Consider the following 15,218-nt stretch of genomic DNA (forward strand, 5'->3'; position numbering starts at 1 on the left):
CCACCTCCTCCATGAAGCGCTCCCTGACCACCTCCTTTAAAATTGCAACTCCCCCCTCAATCCCCATCCCCCATCCTGCTTTACATGTCTTCATAGAAACTTAACCATCCTCTGAGACACCATAAGTTTTATTTATTTACCAGGGATGCATTCATTCAGCAAACATTTATTGAGTGCCTGTGCCAGGCAGAGGGCAGCATCCTAGAAGAGATGAATAGTCATTAATTGTTTCATTAACAAAAAATGCCTTTTGACCCTTCCCTGCATCAACATTGGTCCAAGTGCTTAACGAGTCAGAGAGAGAAAGGGTAGGCTGGGCGTACCTTGTGGAGAGCTAGAAAGTCTCCAGCTAGGATTATCTGCAAAATTACGACAAGACCTATGTAGGAATCCCCAGTGCCTGGCACACAGGAGCTACCCGACCAATGTTTGTGGAAGAACAACCGAAGATGTATCAATATAACCACAGAGTTTAGTGCACGGTTGACAAACTACAGCCTGTGGGCCAATTCTGGCCTTCTGCTTGTTTTGTAAATAAGCTTTATTGGCACATAGGCATGCCCTTTGGTTTACTGACTGTTTACGGCGGCTTTCTGGCCACATCGGCAGAGGTGAGTAGTTGCAGCAGAGACCCCGTGGCCTGAAGAGCTGAACATATTTACTATCTGGTATACAGTGTGACTGACCAACTGGATTGGAAATGTTACTTCATTTTGGTTAATTTGCATTTAAAGACCAATACTCAATTCAGTTAACGGACAACTTTTGGTACCTACGGAACAGCTTGGCTCCATGAATCTACCTTTGTAACTGTAAAGTTTACGAACTCTATAAATACAGATCAAGGATTTCTGATGAGAATTTAAGGTCCATATTGAGGTGTGTTTTAGATGTGAAAGACACTAGGGATACGCAAGTGTTAGTATTCTGAAAAGTGAAATATTAATAGTTTTGGTATTGGGACACCTGGGTGGCTCAGTACCTTAAGCATCTGCCTTCGGCTCAAGTCATGATCCCCAGGGTCCTGGGATGGAGCCCCGCATCGGGCTCCCTGCTCAGCGGGGAGCCTGCTTCTCCCCCTGCCCCTCCCCCTGCTTGTGCTCTCTCTCTCTCTCTCTCTCTCTCTCTCTCTAACAGATAAATAAATAAAATCTTAAAAAACTATGGTTTTGGTATTGATTACAAGTTGAAATGATAATTGTTTGGGTTTATTAATCCAATTGTTTGGATTAACCAACCGTATTATTAGGTTGAAACTTAATTTTACTGTGTGCTGTTTCAATGTAGCTGCTGGAAATTTTCAAATGACACGTGCTATTTCCACCAGACGGCGTTGGGTGCGCATCCTGCTCGCCACGTGCAGCTGTGTGACGGCAGCCCTCCGATTCTGCCTCTCCCTGCCTCAGTTTCCTTATCTGCAAAAGGGGGTAAAGGCCATGCCTCCCCGAACTGTTGGCAGGAGTCGACAAATGAAAGCATGCGAGGTGCTGAGAAGGAATCTCCACAGACCCGGGTCCCTAAATCTGCTGTCTTTGCACTGGTTTCCGTTATGACCAGTACGTCCGCCTGTAAGAAATCCCCGGTGCTCCAAACCTGAGACACTCGGTGGGCGCCTGCCTGGCGCTTTCCGGCCGCCTTAGCCCTTTGGCCTCAGCACAGTTCTGGTCATGACAACAGTCCCCACTTCGCCCATGAGGACAGAGACGCTAATAAGGGGTTATGACTCACCGTGCCACTCCGTGAGTCAGCCACGGCTCAGACAACGCCTGGTTTCCCTGCTCCAGACGGGGGGCTTACCCCTGGCCACCACGTCACCTCTCCCACTAATTTGACTTCTTACTGGAAGGTTCTCTTTACACTTCCCTTTAAGGTCAGTTTGGGGAAGAAGAAGCAGGGGGTCTGGGAGCAGCAGCTCCTTGGCCAACTCCCTGCCTGCCTCCTCTCCACCCCCCCCCACTTCCTCCTCCTCTACCTCCGGGACCCTCCCTTGGTGTACCGCCGGGCCGGGCCGGGCAGTGAGTAAAGCCCTCGTGATATGGGTGTGGCAGGGGCAGGCGTGGGGCTGGGGCGGGGGGGCGTGCAGGGGGACTCTGATCCACCTCTTGGTCAATGCCCAGTGATTAGCACCTCATCCCCAGGGCTGCCCATCCTCCCTCCTCCTACACCATGTGCTTCGGTGCGTCCAGGAAGTTCTGAGCTCTTGGGGGTGGGTGAAGACCCGTGATTTGAACCAGGGTCTCCAAGGAGACCCTGGGAGGAGCGCTTGGCAGGGAGTGAGCTCCCTCCGTTTTCCCTAAAGGATGAAGGACATTATGGCTGAGAATTCACCCATGTATTCATTTATCCCTGTGGTCACTCCTTATGGGAGCACCTGCTATGTTCTGGGTGTCGGGGACACAGCAGGGAGCATACCAGACAAATCATCCCCCGCTCCGCTCCCTGGTGGAGGTCATGTTCCGATGCGGGGAGACAGTGGCTAAATAAAATCATTTGCACAAAGCCCGTAAACAAGTAAGATGAAGACACCGTGCATAGAGAAATAGGAGGAACAGCAGGGAGGGCATGGGGCTGAAGTGCAGTGAGCAAGGGGCAGGTGCGGGCAGGGATGCTGAGGGCCTGTTCCCGGGTGAGGAGGCTGATGGTCAGGCCCGTGACGGTCAGTTGTTGATGACTCTAGAAGTTTCTGTGGGGGTCTGGGTGGGACACGTGTGTGGACGGAACGGGGAGGCCCGGTGTGTCAGGGATGCTGTTCTCCAAGCCTGGTGTCTGGGGCTTACTCTTGGCCAGTCACACGAAGGTGGCTCCCCAGCTTCAGGAGGATGGGCAGCCCCTGGGGCTATGCCCCAGGAAGGCCTTGAGCGGAGGGCAGTGAGCAGAGCCGGCCCCCCACTCCTCTCCCGGCCCACACCCCACCGTCCCATCCCCACCCCTCCCTCCACATCTAGCCGCCATCAAACCTTGGTGATTGCTTTATGGCCGGCTGGTCCAAGGGTCACAGCGATGCTTTCACAGGGAAGGAGGCCTCCACTGGCTGAGGCTGTGACCACTCCAGCTTCCTTCCCGTGGCCGCGGGGGGCCGAGGGGGCGTCTCCTCCGGCTCCACCCCAGGGCATTCTGGAAAGGAGCCCACAGTGTAGGGGTGCAGAGGCATTTCCATGTCCCCAGATCCTGAATTTGTCCTGCCCCTTCATCCTTCACCTTCTGAATTGGTTTGCCAGGCTGCTGAAAGGAATCTACAGGCAGGGTGGCTTGAACCACAGAATTTATTGTCTCCCAGTCCTGGAGGCTAGAAGTCCAAGATCCAGGTGTCAGAAGGTCTGCTGCCTTCCAAGGCCGCCCCTTGCCACGTAGACCCCATCTTCTCCCTGCGTCTCTGTTCATATTTCCCCTTTTCACAAGGACACCTGTCGTATGGATCAGGGCCCGCTCCAGTGACCTCATTTTACCTCGATCGCCTCTGTAAAGACCCTATCTCCAAATACAGTTACACTCTGAGGTCCTGGGGGCTTGGCTTCCAACTTACGAACCAAAACACCTTCTCAAAGCCGGTGGTGTCAGCCCAATTGTCACCTCCCTAAGAAGCCATCCTGAGCACCCCAGCCGGAGGCAGCCCGCACCTCGGTCCCTCTAGCAGAGCACCTGGAGGTGGGGAGGGGCTCTGTTTATCTGTCTATGTTACCTGTTCACCCCAGGGAACAGGCTCTTGTCTATTTTGGCCACTGATGGCCCCTGAGCGCCAAAGTGGCTCCAAACACATCTGTGGAATGAACCCCACAATTCAGTGCGCGCTGTGGATCCCAAGATAGACGTGCCGGCGCTCGGCCAACTTGGGACGTGTCAGCCTCAGCGTCCCTCATCAGTTCATAACTGACTCTCCCATTTTGTTGTGCACAGTGGCTTTCTGGACCAGATGCTGTGTGACCTCAGTCCTACCCCCAGCTCAGCAATGAACTTGGCTGTGACTCCACATCACTTCTTCCCTCTGAGACTCTGTCTCCCCACCTGTAAAATGTGACGATTGACCTAAAGGTTATATAAAGCCCCCCGCAAGGCCAAACCTGGGGGTTAATGTTTAATCCCAGGGAAAATCGGATCAGGAGTGGCATTCGATTGAAGCGACAGGCCCCAGTTCAGGTACACGGAGAAGCCCACCAATTAGAGGCCAATCCCCACCGACATAGCAGTGAGGTTGGCCATGCTGAGAGGGGGTTCAGAAAATACCGCCCCTTGGCTCTTCTCACTGAGACATGCTATGAATTTCCTCACAGAACTCCCTGCCTGCAGCAGGCAGAACCTCAGATCCCTTGGATCTCCATCAACTTAGAATCTCCAGGTTGGGGGCGCCTGGGTGGCTCAGTTGTCGAGCGTCTGCCTTCGGCTCAGGTCATGATCCCAGGGTCCTGGGATCGAGCCCCGCATCGGGCGTCCTGCTCAAGGGGAAGCCTGCTTCTCCCTCTCCCTCTCCCACTCCCCCCTGCTCGTGTTCCCTCTCTCCCTGTCTCTCCCTCTCTTTCTGTCAAATGAACAAAACAAAACAAAAAAGAATCCCCAGGTTGGAATACACTGGAAAGATCGCTCAGCTTATGTACACCCATCTTTGGTGGGATTTAATAACATTTATTTTTACAGCTACCTTCTGTTTAGGGCATCTGATATCAGTCTCAATTTACCATCAGGTCACTAATTGTTTTTCTAAAAAATCAATTTAAGGAAGAAAAAAACCAAGTTCACAATAATGTCCAAGACTGTACTAAACATTTTTCCTCTGATACATTTATCTTAAAAGGAAACATTATAACACTAGAGTATATTAAAAATAAAAAACCACAGTATCAGATGCCTAAATTAGATGCAAAGGAAAATAAACAATGTTACTAAATCTTAGGCAGCTACTGTGGCCTGTGGAAGGTTCTGGATTAGGTGACGCTTAAAAAGAGATTAACAAATAGATATTAAAGACACAGAAGCTCCCAATTTGAGTAGTCCTCGACATAATCAGAAGATTTAAAAGAGGATCAAGGGGCTCCTGGCTGACTCAGTTGGTGGAGCGCGCAGGTCTTGATCTCACGGTTATGAGTTCCAGCCCCACGTTGGGCATAGAGATGACTCAAGAAGAAAATAAAAAAAAAGTTTTTTTAAAGGAGGGGATTGAAAAGGAAGCAGTCTCTTACCTTTCATTAGGTTTATTTTGTGTGTTCAATGTGCCCACAAGCATGCACGAACTCAGTTTGTGCGTTGAATCCCCGCAACACCCCATTCTCTCGGACTTTCTTTGTCCAAGGAAAACACCACCATCCCTCTAGGCCCAGCTTCTGGGTCTAAGCACACAATCTAATAAAAACTACAGCCAACATTTATTTATTTATTTATTTATTTATTTATTTATTTATTTATTATCTATTTATCTGTCTACCTATTTATTTTTTTAAAGATTTTATTTATTTATTTGAGAGAGAGAGAATGAGAGATAGAGAGCATGAGGGGGAAGAGGGTCAGAGGGAGAAGCAGACTCCCCGCTGAGCAGGGAGTCCGATGCGGGACTCGATCCCGGGACCCCAGGATCATGACCTGAGCTGAAGGCAGTCGCTTAACCAACTGAGCCACCCAGGCGCCCTACCTATTTATTTTAAAGTAGGTTCCATGCCCAGTGTGGAGTCCAATGCAGGACTTGAACTGGTGACCCTGAGGTCCAGACTTGAGCTGAGATCAAGAGTCAGATGCTTAACCAACTGAGCCACCCAGGCGCCCCTCCAGCTAATATTTATTGATCCCTCACTATGCCAGGCCCTATGCTAAGTACACATGTAAACTCCATCCTCCAGAAATCTCAGTGAGTGGGGGATTGGTCATACCCATTTTACAGCTGAGGAAACTGAGGCATTGGGAGGCAGGAGGAGGGGATGTCTCTTGTCCAAAGGTGTACGGGCAGTTTGTACATGGCAATCCTGAGATTCCAGGCAGGGATGCTCTTGAGTGGCAGTGCTCCTGGCGATGTCAGGCAGGATGATCATGTGACGTCACGGTCACAGCCCTGTGAATTCAATCCCAGCCCCTCCTCTTGCAGGCTGTGCGATCGGAGGCAAGCCACTTGGCCTCTCTGTGCCTCAGCATTCTGCTCTTCAAAATGGGGATAACTGTATAGATCCCGTGAGCTCCTACACATAACAGTGCCATACCAAGGATGGGATGGGGCAAGCAGCCCACTGCAGGTGCTAGTCACAGAGGGGCACATCGTCTAAAGAAAATTCAAAAATTGATAATAAGCCCTATTTTATGATCTGTGTTTTTATTATATCTGTGTATAGGCAATTCTGAACAACGTCAATGACAAGAATCTTCCCCCGAAGAAATCTTGTCTTGATCTAAGCAGGGGGTCAGCAAGCTTTTCCTATCAAGGGCCAGACAGTAAATATTTTCAGCACCGTGCACCAGATGGCACCTACTCAGCTTTGAGGCCCCGGTGGGAAACAGCTACACACAGTTTGTGAATGAACGGGCGTGGCTGTGTGCCAACCAAATTTTATTCCCGACCCTGAAATTTGAATCCTATATACTTTGCACATGTCGTGAAATATTATTTTCCTTTTGATCTTTTTTCCCCCAACCAGTTGAAAAACTATCCTTAGTTCCTACGAAAATAGACATTGAGCTGGATTTGGCCAGCAAGCCATGGTTTGTCAACTCTTGGTCTAATTGCTGCCAGTACTAGTGATATTTAATAGTTGGAAGTTTTGAATTAGCACATTTTCTTTGTTTATCCTTTGGTAAACATTGTATCCTATTTGGAAGGGATTTTGGAGAACTCCTTGCTGTGCATTTGGCCAGAACACACACAGACTCAGCTACACGTGTCCATCTTGAGAGTTAGTTCCTGAACTAGTCCAGATCTTTCGAGCCCTCTTTGGGCACCTTTGTGGTGTTAACACATTCTTCTGTTTAAACAGTAGATTTGGGACGCCTGGCTGGCTCAGTAAGTTAAGCCTCCAGCTCTTGATTTTGGGTCAGGTCATGATCTCAGGGTTGTGGGATCGAGCTCTGCGGGGAGTCTGCTTGCCCCCCCAAACAAATAAATAAAATCTTAAAACAGTAGATGCAAAAGAAACAACGCTAGCCCGTTTGTTTTAAATACAAGGAAACAGAGTTTGCTCCACTTCACTTCCTTTATTGTATCTGAACACTTGAAGGTTCTAATTGTGTCTAAAATTTTTAAGAGCGCGCTGACCTGCATTTATTTAAATGACCTGCATTTTTTTTCGGTCAGCTCAGATTTTAATTCAAACACAGAATATCTTTACTGAACTTGAGCCATATCTTTACGATTAAAATATCTTCTTCCTTTATTTTTTTAAAAAGATTTTATTTATTTATTTGAGAGAGAGAGAGAATGAGAGATACAGAGCACAAGAGAGAAGAGGGTCAGAGGGAGAAGCAGACTCCCCGCTGAGCAGGGAGCCCAATCCGGGACTCGATCCCGGGACTCCAGGATCATGACCTGAGCCAAAGGCAGTCGCCTAACCAACTGAGCCACCCAGGTGCCCTATCTTCTTCCTTTAAATTGATATTTTTATCTGATTGTTTCCAGTTATTAAACGGTCATGCTATTATTCATCACTGTAACAGACCAGTATGTAAGGATAACTTTTCCTTTAAAATAAAATCGTTAGGGGAGCCTGGGTGGCTGAGTTGGTTAAGTGGCTGCCTTCGGCTCAGGTCATGATCCCAGTGTCCTGGGATCGAGCCCCGCATCTGGCCCCCTGCTCAGAGGGGAGCCTGCTTCTCCCTCGCCCTCTCCCGCTCCCCCTGCTTGTGCTCTCTCTCTGTCTAATAAATAAATAAAATCTTTAAAAAAATAAAATAAAATCATTAACGGGGGGCACCTGGGTGGCTCAGTCGATTGGGCGTTTGCCTTTGGCTCGGGTCATAATCTGAGGGTCCTGAGATCGAGCCCCGCATTGGGCTCCCTACTCAGCGGGGAGTCTGCTTCACCTTCCCCCTCTGTGCTCTCCCTCTCTCTCACTCTCAAATAAATAAATAATTTTTAAAAGATTTTATTTATTTATTTGACAGAGAGAGACACAGTGAGAGAGGGAACACAAGCAGGGGGAGTGGGAGAGGGAGAAGCAGGCTTCCCGCGGAGCAGGGAGCCCGATGTGGGACTCGATCCCAGGACCCTGGGACCATGACCTGACCCGAAGGCAGAAGCTTAACGACTGAGCCACCCCGGCGCCCCTAAATAAAATATTTTTAAAAAAGAAAGAAAATCATTAATGGAATGAAAACGTATCCATCCATTACTCTTTGCACTCTATTGGACCGTGGTATTTATTTTATGTACGTTACTGGCATGATTACCCATGTGATGCTCAATAAAAGAAAAATTTTCACTCTGGATTTCTTTTCTGGCCATTACTATTATTCGTTGCTTTTCGTAATTATTCCTGAGGCTCTTTGTGATATAGATTTAGGGGTGTTAGCACAAAATCTACTTGGGCCATTCATTACATGTGTGACACAAGCCACTGCCTTTAAGCACTTACTACCTGGTATCTAGTAAGTGTCAAACAAATATTTATTACCATAGTTACCCCACTGATGAACTACGCACCCCCCCACCCCCAGGCTGCCTTTGTATAGCCAGAGAGCTCAGAACAGTTTTTGCACTTTTATTTTTTTTTACTATTTATTTATTTCAAGTTATCTCTACGCCCCACGTGGGGCTCAAACTCATGATCCTGAGATCAAGAGTCGTGTGCTCTACCGACTGAACCAGCCAGGTGTCCCCAGTTTTTGCATTTTTAAATGGTTAAAAACTATGGAAAAGATTATTTCGTGTCACAGGAAAGTTATATGGAATTCAAATTTCAGCTTCCAGAAACAACACTGTTGGCACAGAGCCACGCGCATTTGTTGAGATGTTGTGTGTGGCGGTTTGGTTTAACTTGCGGGTATGTGGCCCTTTAAGAAAATGTTTGCAGACTCCTGCCCTAAGTTGTCAACCCCTCTCCTCCAAACCCCCAATTCTGGAAGCATAGAAAAGGCCGTCCAGATTCAAAGACATAGACCTCCCCACCCTCTTCCAGCCGCCCAGCATCCCCAGGGGACCCTCCTTCCCCTCCCACCCAGGGCAGGCCTGAGGCTGGGGGACGCTGAGGTCGGCTTCGCAGTCCCTGGCGCCCTCTAGTGGACACTATTAGCAACTGCTACCCACTTCCCTAGGGCGCTCCCGTCCAGGGAAAGTGGGGGCGGGGTTATCTTTGCGTCCCTTCCTTGCCCTGATTCTGCCCCCAGCGTCCTGGCAAGGTCTCAGAGCTCTCCCCCATCCTGGGACCATGCTCCCACCATCCCACCATGCTTTACACATTTGAATTCAATCACACTCAGCTAGTCAAGGATGCCAACAAATTTGAACTTTCCAAAGCCCCTTCCAACATATACCTACAAACTCCTAATTTGTGCTTTTTATCTGTACGCCTTATATTTGTGTGCATGCCACTCTCCCCCTGTCTCACTCTACCCAGGCCACGCGGGCCTCCTCCCTGCTCGTCCAACACACCAGGCCCAGTTCTGCCCCAGGGCCTTTGCACAGGCTGTATCCTCTGCCTCAAAATTCTTCCTCCAGACACCCATGGGACCCACTCCCACCTTTTATGCCTTTGACCAAATGTCACCTTCTCAGTGAGACCTTCCCTGCCATCCTATTTAAAACAGCAGTCTTGTCTTAGACTTCCCTTCTACACCTCCCACGGGCCAAACCCAGCTTGTCACCTGTTTCTACATAGCCTGTAAGTTAAGAGTGATTTTTACATTTTTTAATGGCTGAAAAAAAAATTAAGACTATTTTCTGACACTGAAAATAAAATGAAACTCAAATTTCAGTGTCCATAAATAGTTTTATTGGCACGTGGCCCCGCCCACTTGTCCGTATATGTACCGGCTGTGGCTACTTTCTAGCTACGAGGCAGAGTTGAGTAGTTGCAGCAGAGACCCTCTGGCCCTCAAAGCAGAAAATATCTACTATCCGGTTCTTTACAGAAAAAGTTTGCAGAGCCCTGATTTAGTGTCAAAGGAGGAAATCATGTTCCCAAAGGGGGAACTGAGGCCCAGTGGGTTGAAGTGAGATTTTCTTTTTTTTAAAAGATTTTATTTCTTTATTTGACAGAGAGAGACACAGCAAGAGAGGGAACACAAGCAGGGGGAGTGGGAGAGGGAGAAGCAGGCTTCCCGCTGAGCAGGGAGCCCGATGTGGGGCTCGATCCCAGGACCCTGAGATCATGACCTGAGCCGAAGGCAGACGCTTAAGGACTGAGTCACCCAGGCGCCCTGAAGTGAGTTTTTCAAGACCCCACATTTCTGAGGGATTCCTCATTTGCCAAATTATTGAAACAATACCTCACATGTTTTGTTTTTTACAAGAAAAATATGTTTTGCTTTTACAAGAAACACAGAAATCGGACCCGTGAGTCCCTTCATAAACTGAAGGTCATGTAGGATACCGACCTTGAGAGAGAAATCTGAACACACCCATCAGATCTTGCCAAGCCCTGAAGATTTTTTAATTGCCCCTGTAAAAAAAAAAAAAAAAAAGTCATTGCTCTTTTTAGAAATCTTGAGTTTAGGACTTTGATCGGAGTGATTACAACATCATATTAAAACCCCATTTTGACTTGATCCCTTCAGGAGGTATTTTATTAACACAGTCAGAAGTTGGTAGCAAGAGGCAACCTTCATCCACAGAAACGGAAAGCAGATTCGTGGTTGCCAGGGGCTGGGGTGATGAGGAATGGTGACTGACCGCTGATGGGGATGGAGTCTCTTTTTGGAATGATGGAAATGTTCCAGAACAAGATCGTAGTGACGACTGCATAAGATGGGGAATATGCTAAAAACCATTGAATTGGGGGCTCCTGGGTGGCTCAGTTGTTTAAACATCTGCCTTCAGCTCAGGTCATGATCTCAGGGTCCTGGGATCGAGCCCCACGTCAGGCTCCTTGCTCAGTAGGGAGCCTGCTTCTCCCTCTCCTTCCCGCTCGTGCTCTCTCTCACTACCTCTGTCTCTCTCTCTCTCAAATAAAGAAATAAAATCTTAAAAAAACAAACAAAACAAAAACCGGGCCCCTGGGTGGCTCAGTTGGTTGAGCGACTGCCTTCGGCTCAGGTCATGATCCTGGAGTCCTGGGATCGAGTCCCGCATCGGGCTCCCTGCTCGACGGGGAGTCTGCTTCTCCCTCTGACCCTCCCCCCTCTCATGCTCTCTCTCTCAAACAAAGAAATAAAATCCTTAAAAAGAAAACCATTGAATTGTACACTTGGGAAGGGTGGATTTGACATTACATACATGCTGTCTCAATAAAATAATAAAGTAAAAAAGACAATGTCCATCGGTGTAAGTTATTGCTAAAAAAAGTGTCGTGGGAAAATAAATAAATAAATAAATACTAGGCAAAACATAAATCTCACCTATTACCCTAGTCACGTTCCTTCCATTTTCCCACATTCTCTCCTGGCTCTTGTCTATCTGCAAAGATCCTTTTGGCACGGCTGTAAAAAGGGTATCATCTGGACCACCCATTGATCAGGACCTGGTACAAAATTATAAAGAAGCTCTAGGGTTGGGGGTGGGTGAGAGATGCAGAGGAGGTCCAAAGGTACAAACTTCTTCCAGGTATAAAATAAATAAGTCCATGGGGCGCCTGGGTGGCTCAGTTGTTAGGCGTCTGCCTTCAGCTCAGGTCATGATCCCGGAGTCCTGGGATCGAGCCCCGCGTCGGGCTCCCTGCTCGGCGGGAGACCTGCTTCTCTCTCTCCCTCTCCCTCTCCCCTTGTGTTCCCTCTCTCGCTGTCTCTCTCTCTGTCAAAAAATAAATAAAAAAATCTTTAAAATAAATAAATAAATAAGTCTCGGGAATGTAGTGTGCAGCCTGATGACCGCAGGTAACAATACTGCATTACGTATTTGAAAGTTGCTGGGAGAGTACATCTTAAAAGTTCGCACAAGAAAAAATTTGTAACTATGAGAGGAGATGGTTGTTACCTGGACACTGTGGTCTTGTCACGATATATGCATAAATTGAATCACTGTGCTGTTCACCTGAAACTAGCATAATGTTACAGGTCAACCATATATCAATGAAAAAGTAATAAAAAATAAAAGCAGATGAGGAAAAAAAAACAAAAGGAGAAAGCCTCTAAGAATGGTAGCCCACCCCAACACAAGTGGAACTCTGTGCCTCTGCACATTCTGTTCCCCAGCTGGTTCATTCTTTCCCCACCCCTCCCTCCCTCTGACTGGCTGAGTGCTTGGACCAATGTCGGTGCAGGGAAGGGTCACAAAATATTTTCACTGCATGAAATGATTGCTGGATATCCATATCCCCTCGGATACGTCTCTCTGCCCGGCAGGAAATAGACACTAAATTAACGATAGTTGAATGAATGCATGCGGTGTTGATGAAGGAATATCTCAACTCTCAAATGTATGAAGGTAATGGTGTGCTGGTCAATGTTCAACAACCGGCTCTCCGGAGAGACCATATATATTTCTACCTACTGGGTGCAGCGTATATACTCTGCATGCCTACAACATATGTATGTATTAAGCGTTACTGACATAAAGTATGTGTAGCACACCATTTACAAATAATAATAAAATATGCAATGCTCTATTACAAAGTCTATTGTAATAGTCACTTGAATGTCAAAATATGGTTTTGTTGATTCTTGCCAAACTCTTGTACCCATAGCAAACCTATGGTGGCAAATAATGGAACAAGTGTAGTTCTGACATGAATGTTGGCAATATTTTCATTTATGTTAGTAAGTAACATGAAAGTGAGGGCATATGTTGGAATTTCACTTGTTCACCGATAACATGAATGTCTTCTTTGATGAATATGATAATAGATTTGGAATACTGGAAAAAATGTTGCCCCAATTGTTTGTGCTATCCACAAACTAACAACTAGAGACAGGACATTGTCTTTTAAGATTTTATTTTTATTTTTATGTAATCTCTACATTAAGTTCTACAATAATCTCTACACCCCCAAGGTGGGGCTCGAACTTACAACCCCGAGATCAAGAGGCATACGCTCTACTGACCGGGCCAGCTAGGCGCCCCCAGACGTGACACATTTTAAAGTGTGATTTGCATTATTAATTTTTCTCCATCCCACTTTTTTTTTAAAGATTTTATTTATTTATTTTTGAGTGAGAGAGAGAGCACGAGCGGGGGGGGGAGGAGCAGAAGTGGAGGAGCAGAGGGAGGGGGAAGACCCTCAAGCCGACTCCACACTGAGCATGGAGCTGAGGCAGAGCTTGATCTTACAACCCTGAGATCATGACCGGAGGCAAACCAAGAGTCAGATGCTCAACCAGCTGAGCCACCCAGGTGCCCCTCTCCATCACTTTTTATTTATTTTTATTTTACTTTTAGTATTTTTTAAAGATTTTATTTATTTGTGAGAGTGAGAGAGAGAAAGCACGAGCAGTGGGGAGAGGCAGAGGCAGAGGGAGAAGCAGGCCTTCCGCTGAGCAGGGAGCCCGAAGCAGGGCTCGATCCCAGGACCCTGGGACCACGACCCCAGCTGAAGGCAGACACTCAACCGACTGAGCCACCCAGGCGCCCCTCCCATCACTTTTTAAAGCCTAAGCCGCGGGTCGGCATGCTGTGGCCCTCCACCTGTTTATATAAATAAAGTTTTATTGGCACAGGGCCACGCCTATTGGGTTATTGGCTGCTTTCTCACTACTACCGCAGGCTTGAGCAGATGCAATAGAGACTGGAAGTGTCCACAAAACAGAAAATATATACTATCTGATCCTTTACCATAAAAGTTTTCTGACCCTTAATCTAGAGAATCAACAACATCATACACTCAGCCTTCATTTGTGACATTTGCCAATTTCTATGATGCAAATACTCCCACCATGGCCCACTTCAGGCTGCCAATGTGACGTCAATGAAGTCAAGTTGAAAAGGTACACAGTAAGGGGCGCCTGGCTGGCTCAGTCAGTTAAGTGTCTGCCTTCAGCTCAGGTCATGATCCCAGAGTTCTGGGATCGAACCCTGAGTTGGGCTCCCTGCTCAGCAGAGAGCCTGCTTCTCCCCCTGCCCCTCACCCTGCTCATGCTCACTCTCTCTCTCTCTCTCAAATAAATAAATAAAAATCTTAAAAAAAAAAAAAGAAAGAAGAGGTACACACTAAGCAGCTCACCATCATATACTATTTCCACCAAACAGGTACAGTCACGAAAATAGAGGAAAATAAAATAAAAAGCATGCACAATGGCAAAATGTCATGTAGTTGGAAGGGATGAGAGTCACATAAGATTAACCCCTTCAAAGTGAAGAATTCAGTTGCATTTATTTTTTTATTTTTTTAAAGATTTTATTTATTTATTCATGAGAGAGAGAGAGAGAGAGAGGCAGAGGGAGAAGCAGGCTCCCAAGGAGCAGGGAGCCTGACGCGGGACTCGATCCCAGGACCCTGGGACCATGACCTGAGCGGAAGGCAGACGCTCAACCATCTGAGCCACCCAGGTGCCCTTCAGTTGCATTTAATACAGTCACAATGTTTTGTGACCATCAGCTCTATCTGGTTTCAAAACATTGTCATCACCCCAAAAGGAAACCCAGTATCCACCAAGCAACTGTTTTTTATCCCCCTCCCCCACCCCTGGGTCCCACCATCTACTTCCTGTCTCCATGTATGCAACTCCTCTAGGGACCTCACATAAATGGAATTCTGCATCATGTTAACTCTTTGCAATTACCTTCTTTTTGTCTGCACAATGCCGTTGAGATTCCCTTAAGTTCGTGTGTATATTCAGTTCATTCCTTTTTATTACTGAGTAGTATTCTCTTGTGTGGAGTTAATCCATAATTTTTTTTTTTTTTTTTTTTTACTCATTCAATCCAGAATTTATCAGTTCACCCATTGAAGAACACTTGGGTTGTTTCCAGTTTTTGGTCTATTACCAGTCAAGCTTTTATGAACATTCATGTTCAGATTTGGGGTGAACCTAAGAGTTCATTTCTCTTGGGTAAACAACCCAGGAGTGGGATTGCTAGGTCGTAAAGGAAGTGCTTGTTTACCTTTCTAAGAACCACTAAACCATTTTCCCAGAGAAGATGTACTGTTTTCTCATTCCCACCAACAAAGTATGAGAATCCCAGTTTCTCTGCATCCTTGCCAGCACTTGGTATTGTCAACCTTTTT

Source organism: Eumetopias jubatus, unplaced genomic scaffold (genome assembly GCF_037043125.1).
Source record: "Eumetopias jubatus isolate StellerSeaLion01/CBP00866 unplaced genomic scaffold, mEumJub1_p1.0 scaffold_1, whole genome shotgun sequence".
In the NCBI taxonomy this organism is placed as follows: Eukaryota; Metazoa; Chordata; class Mammalia; order Carnivora; family Otariidae; genus Eumetopias; species Eumetopias jubatus.